The sequence below is a fragment of the Populus euphratica genome, unplaced genomic scaffold (assembly GCF_000495115.2).
Source record: "Populus euphratica unplaced genomic scaffold, PopEup_1.0 scaffold1348.1, whole genome shotgun sequence".
NCBI lineage: Eukaryota > Viridiplantae > Streptophyta > Magnoliopsida > Malpighiales > Salicaceae > Populus > Populus euphratica.
Genome location: NW_011501210.1, coordinates 21,969 through 32,952, shown reverse-complemented (window position 1 = coordinate 32,952; position 10,984 = coordinate 21,969).

Genomic DNA, 10,984 nt, shown 5'->3' with positions numbered 1-10,984 from the left:
TTGCACCGACATCTCTTCTCTAAGTTTGACCATCTCTTTATCCATGCAATTTAAGTTCTTCAAGTCATCAATCAATCCTTTCATTTATGTGATAGGCCTGCATTAAAAATAGACATTTACCACAAATTATAGGTATCTTATATTATTAGATACATTATTATAAAACATATTTTAGTTAAGGAGTTATTGATACTTCAAGTGCAAAATGATGATATAAAACCATGATAAAAATGCACTTTTAAGTACTAATCAGAATACATTAAAACTTCATAAATGACATCCAAGCATAGGTCACAAACTGAGTTCATAGTAGAGCAGAGGTTATTGTTATCAGTTTGTAGAAAACTATAAACGATTCTTTGAGATTAGAAGATGAGCAAATTCTCTTTAACACTATCAAACATTGGTGACTTTTGATTCATTAAGGGAAAACCAAATTTAGGGGACCTATATTTTAAATTATGGGCATGCATGTTAAATGTATGAGCATGCTTTTATATGATGAACTCACCCTTTAAAAAGGTGTGATACATGGTTGTAACTCTTGCATGATGAACAAGAATTTTGATATTTTCCCAAACTCTACAATAAAAATTTCATAAGTGACGGCCCTTGTGTCACTTGTAAGTCCTGAACTCAAGATGCTTTATGATGAGCTTTCTGATTAGTACTTAAAAGTGCATTTTTATCAAGGTTTTATATCATCATTTTACACTCGAAGTATCAATAACTCCTTAACTAAAACATGTTTTATAATAACATATCTAATAATATAAGATACCTTTAATTTGTGGTAAATGTTCGTTTTAAATGCAGGCCTATCACATAAATGAAAGGATTGATTGATGAATTTAAGAACTGAAATTGAAAGGACAAAGAGATGGCCAAACTTCGAAAAAAGATATCAGTGCAATCCAAACCGGAATATTGTTCGGTAATTGGGTCATATTTGGAGCTATAGATCTCAAATTTAGGTCTACTTTATATGGATGGAAAGGTAAGACATAGGCCTATAATTTTCATAGAAGCCCAAGACTTAAAAAAGTCATTTTCAAGTCCAAATTATAGCAACAATAAAGAAGTCTGAATCTATCTTACAGCCCGAGCAACAACAAGTGTTTGGCCCATATCTAGAGTTCTAGAAGTTCAAATGACCTGAATTTTTACACAAGAAAGCTGAGATAATTTACTATAACTTTCATGTTCTCAAGTAGCTTCAATTTTGATAATATCAATGACATTTAAGGATTGACTTTATCAATGACGTTTTGGGTAGACAAGAGAAGATAAGGATTGTCACCAAGTCAAGAGTTGGTCACCCACTCATCAATTAGTCATCAAATTAATAGTTCCCAATTTTGGCCTATAAAAGGAGGCATTTGCCATGCATTTAGGAATCTTGGTTTCCATATCAAGATCATGCTCTTGCTTTCTCTCTTTGTATTTTTTATAATGTTTATGCTTTGCTTTAGCCTATAAAAGGAGGCATTTGCCATGCATTTAGGCATCTTGGTTTCCAGATCAAGATCATGCTCTTGCTTTCTCTCTTTGTATTTTTTGTAATGTTTATGCTTTGCTTTCATTAATATCAAGTTTATGCCTTTCATTTCCTTTCCTTTACTTAGTTAACTCTTATCTTATTTATGTTCATATTTTGTTTATTTATTTTTCTTTCATTCATTATGTATAGCTATGTTTATTATGTCAAGGTGAGAAGGTTACATTAATGGTGTAAGAATAAGTATAATGTAAACTCAATATGTACTTTAATGTTTGATACTAACATGTTTTGTATTTGTTATCTTGTTCACTCTTTAATACTTTGCTTGTTAAATAACTAATCTTGATTTATGTTGTATAACACTTGGTACAACAAATGCTTGGCACTTTCATAGTTCATACTGTATGGTATAACCAACACCTGAAAATGTATGGTATAACCGACACCTGAGCTATGAAAGGAACTTGATTTGTTGTTAACATAAGTTATAATCATGAATGCTTGACGAGATTTACAAGTATTAGCATTAATTGAATAAGATGACTAATGTAATCATGTTAACAATCTATAATATAATTGGAACCTTCTTTGTGTGTGGTTTCTAATTGAATAATAAGAGTTTATACTATACTTGTTTGACATACCATTAGTGGAACCTCTAACCTTGACATTTGTTATTATCATTGTTTAATTCTTTCATTAATATTCCATCTCAAAGTTCTCATCTTTTTCTTCTTCTTCTCCTTCTTTTTCTTTATTATTATTATTATTATTATTATTATTATTATTATTCTTGTTGTTGTTGTTGTTATTGTTGTTGTTATTATTGTTGTTGTATTATTGTTATTTGTAATTTATACAATTAACCTCTTTATGGTTCGACCCCGGTCTTGCCTGGTTATTTATTACTTCAACACTCTTGTACTTGGGAGAAGACATCAATCTTTTAGTCATGTCAAGTTTTTGGCGCCGTTGCCGAGGAGGTAAGTTCTTGTACAAATTATAATATTTATTTTATTTTCACTTTTCACTTTTCTTGTATATAACTTTTTTTCTTTTCTCTTGTTTCTTCTTCTTTTGTTTTCTTCTTTCTTTTATTCTATTCCTACACATGCATGAGAGCATGGTCATATACATTTAGTGGTAAACTTTGTAGGGTATCCTCATCATTGTCAGAAAATATGGCCGAATAAGATAATCAATCACTTCATATTGAGAATAACCGTGCTAGAAAACTTAGAGACCATATGAATCCCACAAGAACAAGTGCACCATCATGCATAGTTTTTCCACTTGATGCATTCGTTTTAATTTTAAGCCAGACTTTATTCAACTTTTACCTTCTTTCCATATTTGCATTTAAGGGAATTTGAGGAGGTCTGCAACACATATAATGACTCAAATTGTAGTATGAACACCATCAGATTAAAGATTTTTCCTTTTTCATTAAAAGATAAAGCTAAAACATGGCTACAAAATTTGAGACCAGGATCCATTTGTGCTTGGGATGAAATGCAACAACAGTTTTTAAATAAGTTTTTCCCATCTCACAGAATAAACTCTTTTAAAAGACAGATCACCACTTTCACTCAAAAATCAAGAGAAACATTTTACCAATATTGAGATAGGTATCGAGACTTGCTTAATACTTGCCCTCATCATGGTTTTGAAACATGAAGATTGGTTTCATATTTTTATGAAGGTTTAACACCTAGAGATAGGCAAATGGTTGAATTGATGTGCAATGGACCTTTTGGAGATAAAGACCCCGATGAATCAATGGAGTACTTAGACTTGTTAGCTGAAAATGCTTAAAATTGGAACACCGCGGGTACTTATGAGGCAATGGTGTCAAATATGTGAAACAAATGAACACTCAACTAGTAACTGTCCAACCTTAACTTCTTTTAAAGAATGTCTCCATGAACAAGCCCATGCTTGAAACAGTTTCCAAAGGACCAACCACAACACATACTCGCAAACATACAACATTGGTTGGAGAAATCATCTAAATTTTAGATGCAAGAGTGATACTAACAATGTACAAACTTCATAACCACCACTTCAAGCACACCACAATTTCCAAAATTCTTATGGATATGCACCTCTTTATACTCCACCTCCTAGAAGAAATCTTGAGGAAACATTGCATGCATTCATTGAAAAGCAAGAGACAATCAATACTCAACTTGCTCAAAATAAGACAGATTTTAAAGATACTCTTGCAAAATTGACATTTTCTCTCAGTTTCCAAGAGAAAGGTAAGTTTCCATCTTAACCACAACAAAATCCCAAGGGGCAGTATAATGCAAATGCAAGTAGTTTCGGAAGCCAACACATGGATCAAAAGGTTATTGAAAAACCCACTCTTGAACCTTGAAAAACCCACTCTTGAACCTTGTGAGAAAGATGATAAGTCAATCTCTAAAGGTAAGGAAGGGGTTGAATCTGAAAATTGTAAAGAAATGACTGATTCCCCGCCAGTACTTCCATTTCCTCAAGCCATGACCAAACAAAACAAAGTCAATCACAACTCTGAAATCTTTGAAACTTTCAAACTGGTAAGAATCAATATACCTTTACTAGATGCTATTAAACAGGTTTCTTCCTATGCTAAATGTTTGAAAGATCTATGCATTGTGAAGAGAAAACTGAATGTGAAAAAGAAAGCCTTTTTAGCTGAACAAGTAAGTGTCATTCTTCAAAACAAGTAAGTGCTATTCTTCAAAACAATAATGCTTTGAAATATAAAGACCCTGGTTGTCCTACAATTTCTTGCTTTATTGGAGAACATAAAATTGAAAGAGCCTTACTTGATCTTGGAGCTAGTGTGAATTTACTTCCATATTCAGTTTTTCAGAGTCTCAATTTAGCTAAGTTAAAACCAACTTTTGTAACTCTTTTACTTGCCGATAGATCTATGAAATTGCCTAGAGGAATAATTGAAGATGTTTTAGTACAAGTTGATAAATTCATTTATCCTGTGGATTTTATTGTCTTAGACACACAACCTGTTGAAGTATATAATTCATTTCCTATTATTTTAGGACATCCGTTTCTTGCAACTTCTAATGCATTGATTAATTATAGGAATGGACTGATGAAGCTATCATTTGGAAACATGACATTGGAGATGAATATTTTCAACATTTGAAAGTAACTTGTAGATGATAATGATTTACAGGAAGTGGACTTTACTGAAAAATTAATTCATGATCAATTTCAAACCACTTCCAGTGAAATTAAGATTGATGAATCTGATGATTTGCAAATGGTTTATTTTCAGGAAGAATCAAAGGCAAGTAATTGAAGACCATAAATTGAGGAATTACCACCACGATCAATTAAAGTCCATACCTTCAAGTGCTCAACCACCCAAACTTGATTTGAAGCCGTTGCCATTTAATCTCAAATACTTATTTTTGGGAGAAAATGAAACTTTTCCGGTAATAATCTCTTCCAAACTTAATGCACATCAAGAAGGTAAGTTATTACAAACTTTGAAAATGCACAAAAATGCATTAGGATGGACCATAGCTGACATAAAAGGAATTAGTCCTTTGATTTGTACACATATAATTTATTTGGAGGAAAATGCTAAACCCTCTAGGGAAATGCAATGAAGGCTCAATCCTAATATGAAAGAAGTAGTGAAAAATAAAGTCATTAAGCTTCTAGATAATGAAATCATTTATCCTATTTCTGACAGCAAATGGGTAAGTCCTACCCAAGTTGTACCTAAGAAATCTGGAGTCACTGTGATAATAAATGAGAACAATGAGTTAATTCCCACTAGGACTGTTACTGGTTGGTACATGTGCATTGACTATAGAAAACTTAATTCAATGACTAAAAAAGATCATTTCCCTTTACCTTTCATGGATCAAATCCTAGAAAGAGTTGCAGGTCATGAATTTTATTGTTTCTTAGATGGCTATTCAAGTTATAACCAAATTGAAATTGCATTGGAAGATCACGAGAAGACTACTTTCACATGTCTATTTGGTACTTTTGCATATCGAAAGATGCTTTTTGGATTATGTAATGCACCAGCCACGTTTCAAAGATGCATGCTTAGTATATTTAGTGATATGGTTGAACATTTTCTTGAGATTTTTAAGGATGATTTTTCTGTTTTTAGCGATTCATTTGATGATTGTTTGACTAATTTAAAAAAGGTTTTGAGCAGGTGTGAAGGGAAGAATCTTGTACTGAATTGGGAAAAATGTCACATTATGGTAACAAACGACATTTTACTTGGTCACATTGTTTCATCAAAAGAAATTAAGGTTGACAAATCTAGAATTGAGTTAATTACGAACTTGCCAACACCAAAATCTATTAAAGATGTTAGATCATTCTTAGGACATGCTGGTTTTTATAGAAGGTTCATCAAAGATTTTACGTAATATCTAAGCCCTTAAGTAACCTTTTAAGAAAGGATAATATTTTTTAATACACTGAACATTGTGAAAAAGCCTTTGTTAAACTTAAAAACTTGCTTACTTGTGCTCCTGTCATTCAACCTCCTGATTGGTCATTACCTTTTGAAATAATATGTGACGCTAGTGATTATGTCGTAGGTGCTGTTTTGGGACAAAGAAAAGATAAGAAACCTTATGTGATTTACTATGCAAGTAAAACTTTAACTAGTGTTCAAATGAATTATACAACCACTGAAAAAGAATTACTTGTAGTAGTATTTGCATTTGAAAAATTCAGGTCTTATCTTGTTGGCTCACCTGTTGTTGTTTTTAGTGATCATGCAACATTGAAATATCTTCTTTCTAAGAAAGATTCTAAGGTTAGATTGGTGCGTTGGATTTTATTACTTCAAGAATTTGATATCACAATCAAAGATAAGAAAGGCAGCGAAAATGTTGTCGCAGATCACTTATCAAGATTGACAATAGATTCGAAAACTGACATCACACCAATCAATGACTACTTTCTCGATGAATCTTTACTTTCCATCTCTACAATGCCTTGGTTTGCTAATATTATCAATTTTCTTGTTTTAGGACAATTGCCAGCTCATTGGAGTACCCAAGATAAAAGAAATTTCTTGAACGAAGTGAAGAACTTTTATTGGGATGACCCTTATTTATTCAAATATTGTCCTAATCAAATATTTCGAAGATGCATTCCTGACAATGAGGTAAGTAGTGTCATTAAATTTTGTCATTCTAAGGCATGTGGGGGCCATTTCTCATCAAGAAAGACAACTGCAAAAATCTTACAAAGTAGATTTTACTGGCCCACCATGTTCAAAGACTCACATGCATTCTGCAAGTCTTGTGAAAATTATCAAAAGTTGGGATCAATTTCAAAACTTCATATGATGCCTTTAAATCCTATTCTTGTCATTGAGATCTTTGACTATTGGGGTATAGATTTCATGGGTCCATTTCCTCCATCATTTGGTTTCTTGTACATATTAGTCATAGTAGATTATGTTTAAAAATGGATAGAGGCAATTTCAAGTCGAAATAATGATCACAAAATAGTGATAAAGTTTTTTAAAAAAAATATTTTGAGTCGATTTAGAATCCCTTGAGCCATAATAAGTGATGGTGGAACACATTTCTACAACAAGCCATTTGAGTCTTTAATGAAGAAATATAGAATCACACACAAAGTTGCCACCCCTTATTACCCTCAAACAAGTGGACAAGTAGAGCTTGCTAATAGGGAGATCAAACACATTTTAGAGAAAACATTGAACCCTAATAGGAAAGACTGGTCTGTAAGGCTTATCAAACTGCTTATAAAACATCATTAGGTATGTCACCTTATAGATTAGTCTATGAAAAATCTTGTCACTCGCCTGTGGAACTTGAACATAAAGCTTGTTAGGCTATTAAAGCTTTGAATTCAAATCTTGATGATGCTAGTCAATTGTAAAAATTACAAATAAATGAGCTTGAGGAAATAAGAAATGATGCATATGAAAATTCAAAAATTCATAAAGCAAGAATCAAAGAGTTTCATGACCAGAAAATACTAAGAAAAACATTCAATGTTGATCAAAAAGTCTTGCTTTATAATTCTCGACTGCATTTATTTTTTGGAAAACTAAAATCAAGATGGAGCGGTCCTTTTATTGTGAAACATGTGTATCCATATGGGGCTTGTGATATCAAGAATCCAAAGAATGACAATGTTTTTAAGGTAAATGGACATCGTTTGAAAGTTTACTTTGATAATTTTTTAGTTGAAAATGACTCTATTGAATTGGGTGATTCTGTATATAAAATTGATTTTTTTTCCTCATATTGTTTTTGTGTTTCTTTTTGAGTGATTTTTTTGCTAGTTTCAAATGGCGGACAACGATACTTTGTGACTTAAATCAGTTCTTTCAATTTCCCATACTAACTGATATCTATGTATATATTTGTGCAATTCTTTAAATCTCTCTTCCAATTCTCATTTGAAAATGAACACTAATCCTGAAAAATTGAAAAAGTATTTTCTCGCTCTGCCTCAGAATACAATTACAAAAATTTATCGTGCTAGATGTGTAAGATTGAGGTTGTTAATGAATCATGAAATTTCTGAAGATATTCGCTGGTTGATTGAAGCAAAGGTCTGATTACTAGGCGAGTCCTCTAATTCCTTCATTTCACATATGCTTGGAACAGGTAAAAGCACTGTTGCAAAGAAACGTTGTGCAAAACGACTGAAAGTTTGTCATCGATGTGCCAGATGGACTTGTAATGCACAATGTCATTCTTTAAGAATGATATCTATAAACCGTGAAGATAAAATACAATTCATTAAGGATGGCTTGAGTAAGGAGTCTTTAGATAATCTTCTAGTAACTCTTGAGACGCATCATAATGGAGATGTGCATCATGCAATTCATGATTTATGGCCACTATTTCATAAAGAACATGCTCGGCTTAGTCTTGGGAATCTGACTAAAAAAGACCCTGTTTGCTAGTTTTTAAGAAAACTGAATGGGAAGCCTATCCCCGACCCATATAGTACTATACTTATTTGACATACCATTAGTGGAACCTCTAACTTTGACATTTGTTATTATCATTGTTTAATCCTTTCATTAATATTCCATCTCAAAGTTCTCATCCTGTTCTTCTTCTTCTCCTTCTCTTTCTTTTTCTTTATTATTATTATTATTATTACTATTATTATTATTGTTATTATTATTGTTATTATTGTTGTCGTGGTTGTTGTTATTATTGTTATTGTTGTTGTATCATTGTTATCTATAATTTATACAATTAACCTCCTTGTGGTTTGACCCTGGTCTTGCTGGGTTATTTATTACTTCGACATTCCTGCACTTGGGAGAAGACATCAATCTTTTAGTCGTGTCACTTTCTTTGTGTAAGGATCATACACCTTAAAGCCATGTTCTAATCCTTTTACATGAAACAGAGGGTAGGTTTATTACTTAGTCTCTAAAAAAGAATCTCTTGTTATCCTAGTAATCACCCTTGTAAAGGTAATATAGGGGCTCAATATGTAATGAGATGGCACATATACCAATCACTACTAGTCCAACCACTAAAAAAAAAAGAGTTTAATGGTTTTAAAAACTTAAACCTTGATTAAAAATCATAAGGTAAGTCATTACTCCCCCACTTAACCTGAAGTTTTTATAAGTGTGCATTTCGAAACGATATATCAAAAATAAACTAATGATGCAAGAAAATATTGATCCATATCCAAAATTCATGCATAGGCACGAGAAAATGCTAAAGCACAAATAAAATGAGACAAGCCAAATGTAAAACTTTAAACACATAAAAAACAAATAAACCATATAAAAGACAAAGCATAGTTCGATATTGTCACAAAGAATATTCTCCCTAACAAAGTAGCCATTTTATCGCACGTGGACGTACAGTGTCGGGGTAGGTGACACGACGAAAAGATTGATGTCTTCTCCCAAGTGCAGGAGTGTCGAAGTAATAAATAACCCGGCAAGACCAGGGTCGAACCACAAGGAGGTTAATTGTACAAATTATAAACAACAACAACAATAACAATAATAACAACAATAATAATAGTAACAATAATAATACCAACAATACTAGTAGTAGTAGTAGTAGTAGTAGTAATATTACTAATAATAATAATAATAATAATAACAACAATAATAATAAAGAAGAAGAAGAAGAAGAAGAAAAGTTGATGAGAACTTTGTGATGAAAAATTAACGTAAGGATTAAATAATGATAACAAACAATGTCAAGGTTAGAGGATCCACATGATAACAAAACATGTTAGTATCAAACATTAAAGTCCATATTGAGTTTACATTATACTTATTCTTGCACCATTAGTGTAACCTTTTCACCTTGACATAATAAACTTAGCTAAACATAATGAAAGAAAGAACAATAAATAAATAAAATAAGAACATAAATAAGATAAAAGTTAACTAAGTAAAGGAAAGAAAATGAAAGGAATAAACTTGATATTAATGAAAGCAAAAAATAAGTAATACAAAAAATACAAAGAGAGAAAGCAAGAGCATGATCTTGATCTGGAAACCAAGATGCCTAAATGCATGGCAAATGCCTTCTTTTATAGGCCAAAATTAGAAACTATTGATTTGATGACTAATTGATGAGTGGGTGGCCAACTCTTGACTTAGTGACAATCATTATCTTCTCTTGTCTACCCAAAATATCATTGATAATATCAGAATTAGAACCACTTAAAACATGAAAGTTGTGAGAAATTGTCTTAGCTTTCTAGGAAAACAAATTAAGGTCATTTGGACTTCTAAAACTCCAGATATGGGCTAAACACTGAATAGGGCGCAGGCTGTAGGACAAATTCAGACTTCTTTATTGTTGCTATAATTTAGACTTAAAAGTGGCCTTTTTAAATCTTAGGATCCATATGAAAGTTGTAGACCTATGTTTTATCTTTCCATCCACATAAAGTAGAACTAAATCTAGATTAACCATTTAACAAGCAAGGTATTAAGAATTAGTAAGATAAAAACATAAGACATGTTAATATTAAACATTAAGGTCCATGTTGAGTGTACACTATATTTATTCTTACACCATTAGTGTAACCTTTTCATCTTTACATAATAAATTTAGCTAAACATAATGAAGAAAAACATAAATAAACAATATAAGAACATAAATAAGATACAAGTTAACTAAGTAAAGGAAAGGAAATAAAAAGCATAAACAAGATATTAATGAAAGTAAAACTTAAGAATTAAAAAAAATATAAAGAGAGAGAACAAGAACATGACCTTGATTTGAAAACTAAGATCTAAATGCATGGCAAATGCCTTCTTTTATAGCCTAAAATTTGAAACTATTGATTTAATGATCAATTATTGAGTGGATGGCCAACTCTTGACTTTGTGAAAATCCTTATCTTCTTGTTTGAATAAAATATCATTGCTAACATCAGAATTGGAACCAATTGTGTCTATAAAAGTTCTAGGAAATTGTCTTATCTTTTTATGAAAAAAAAAATTAAGGT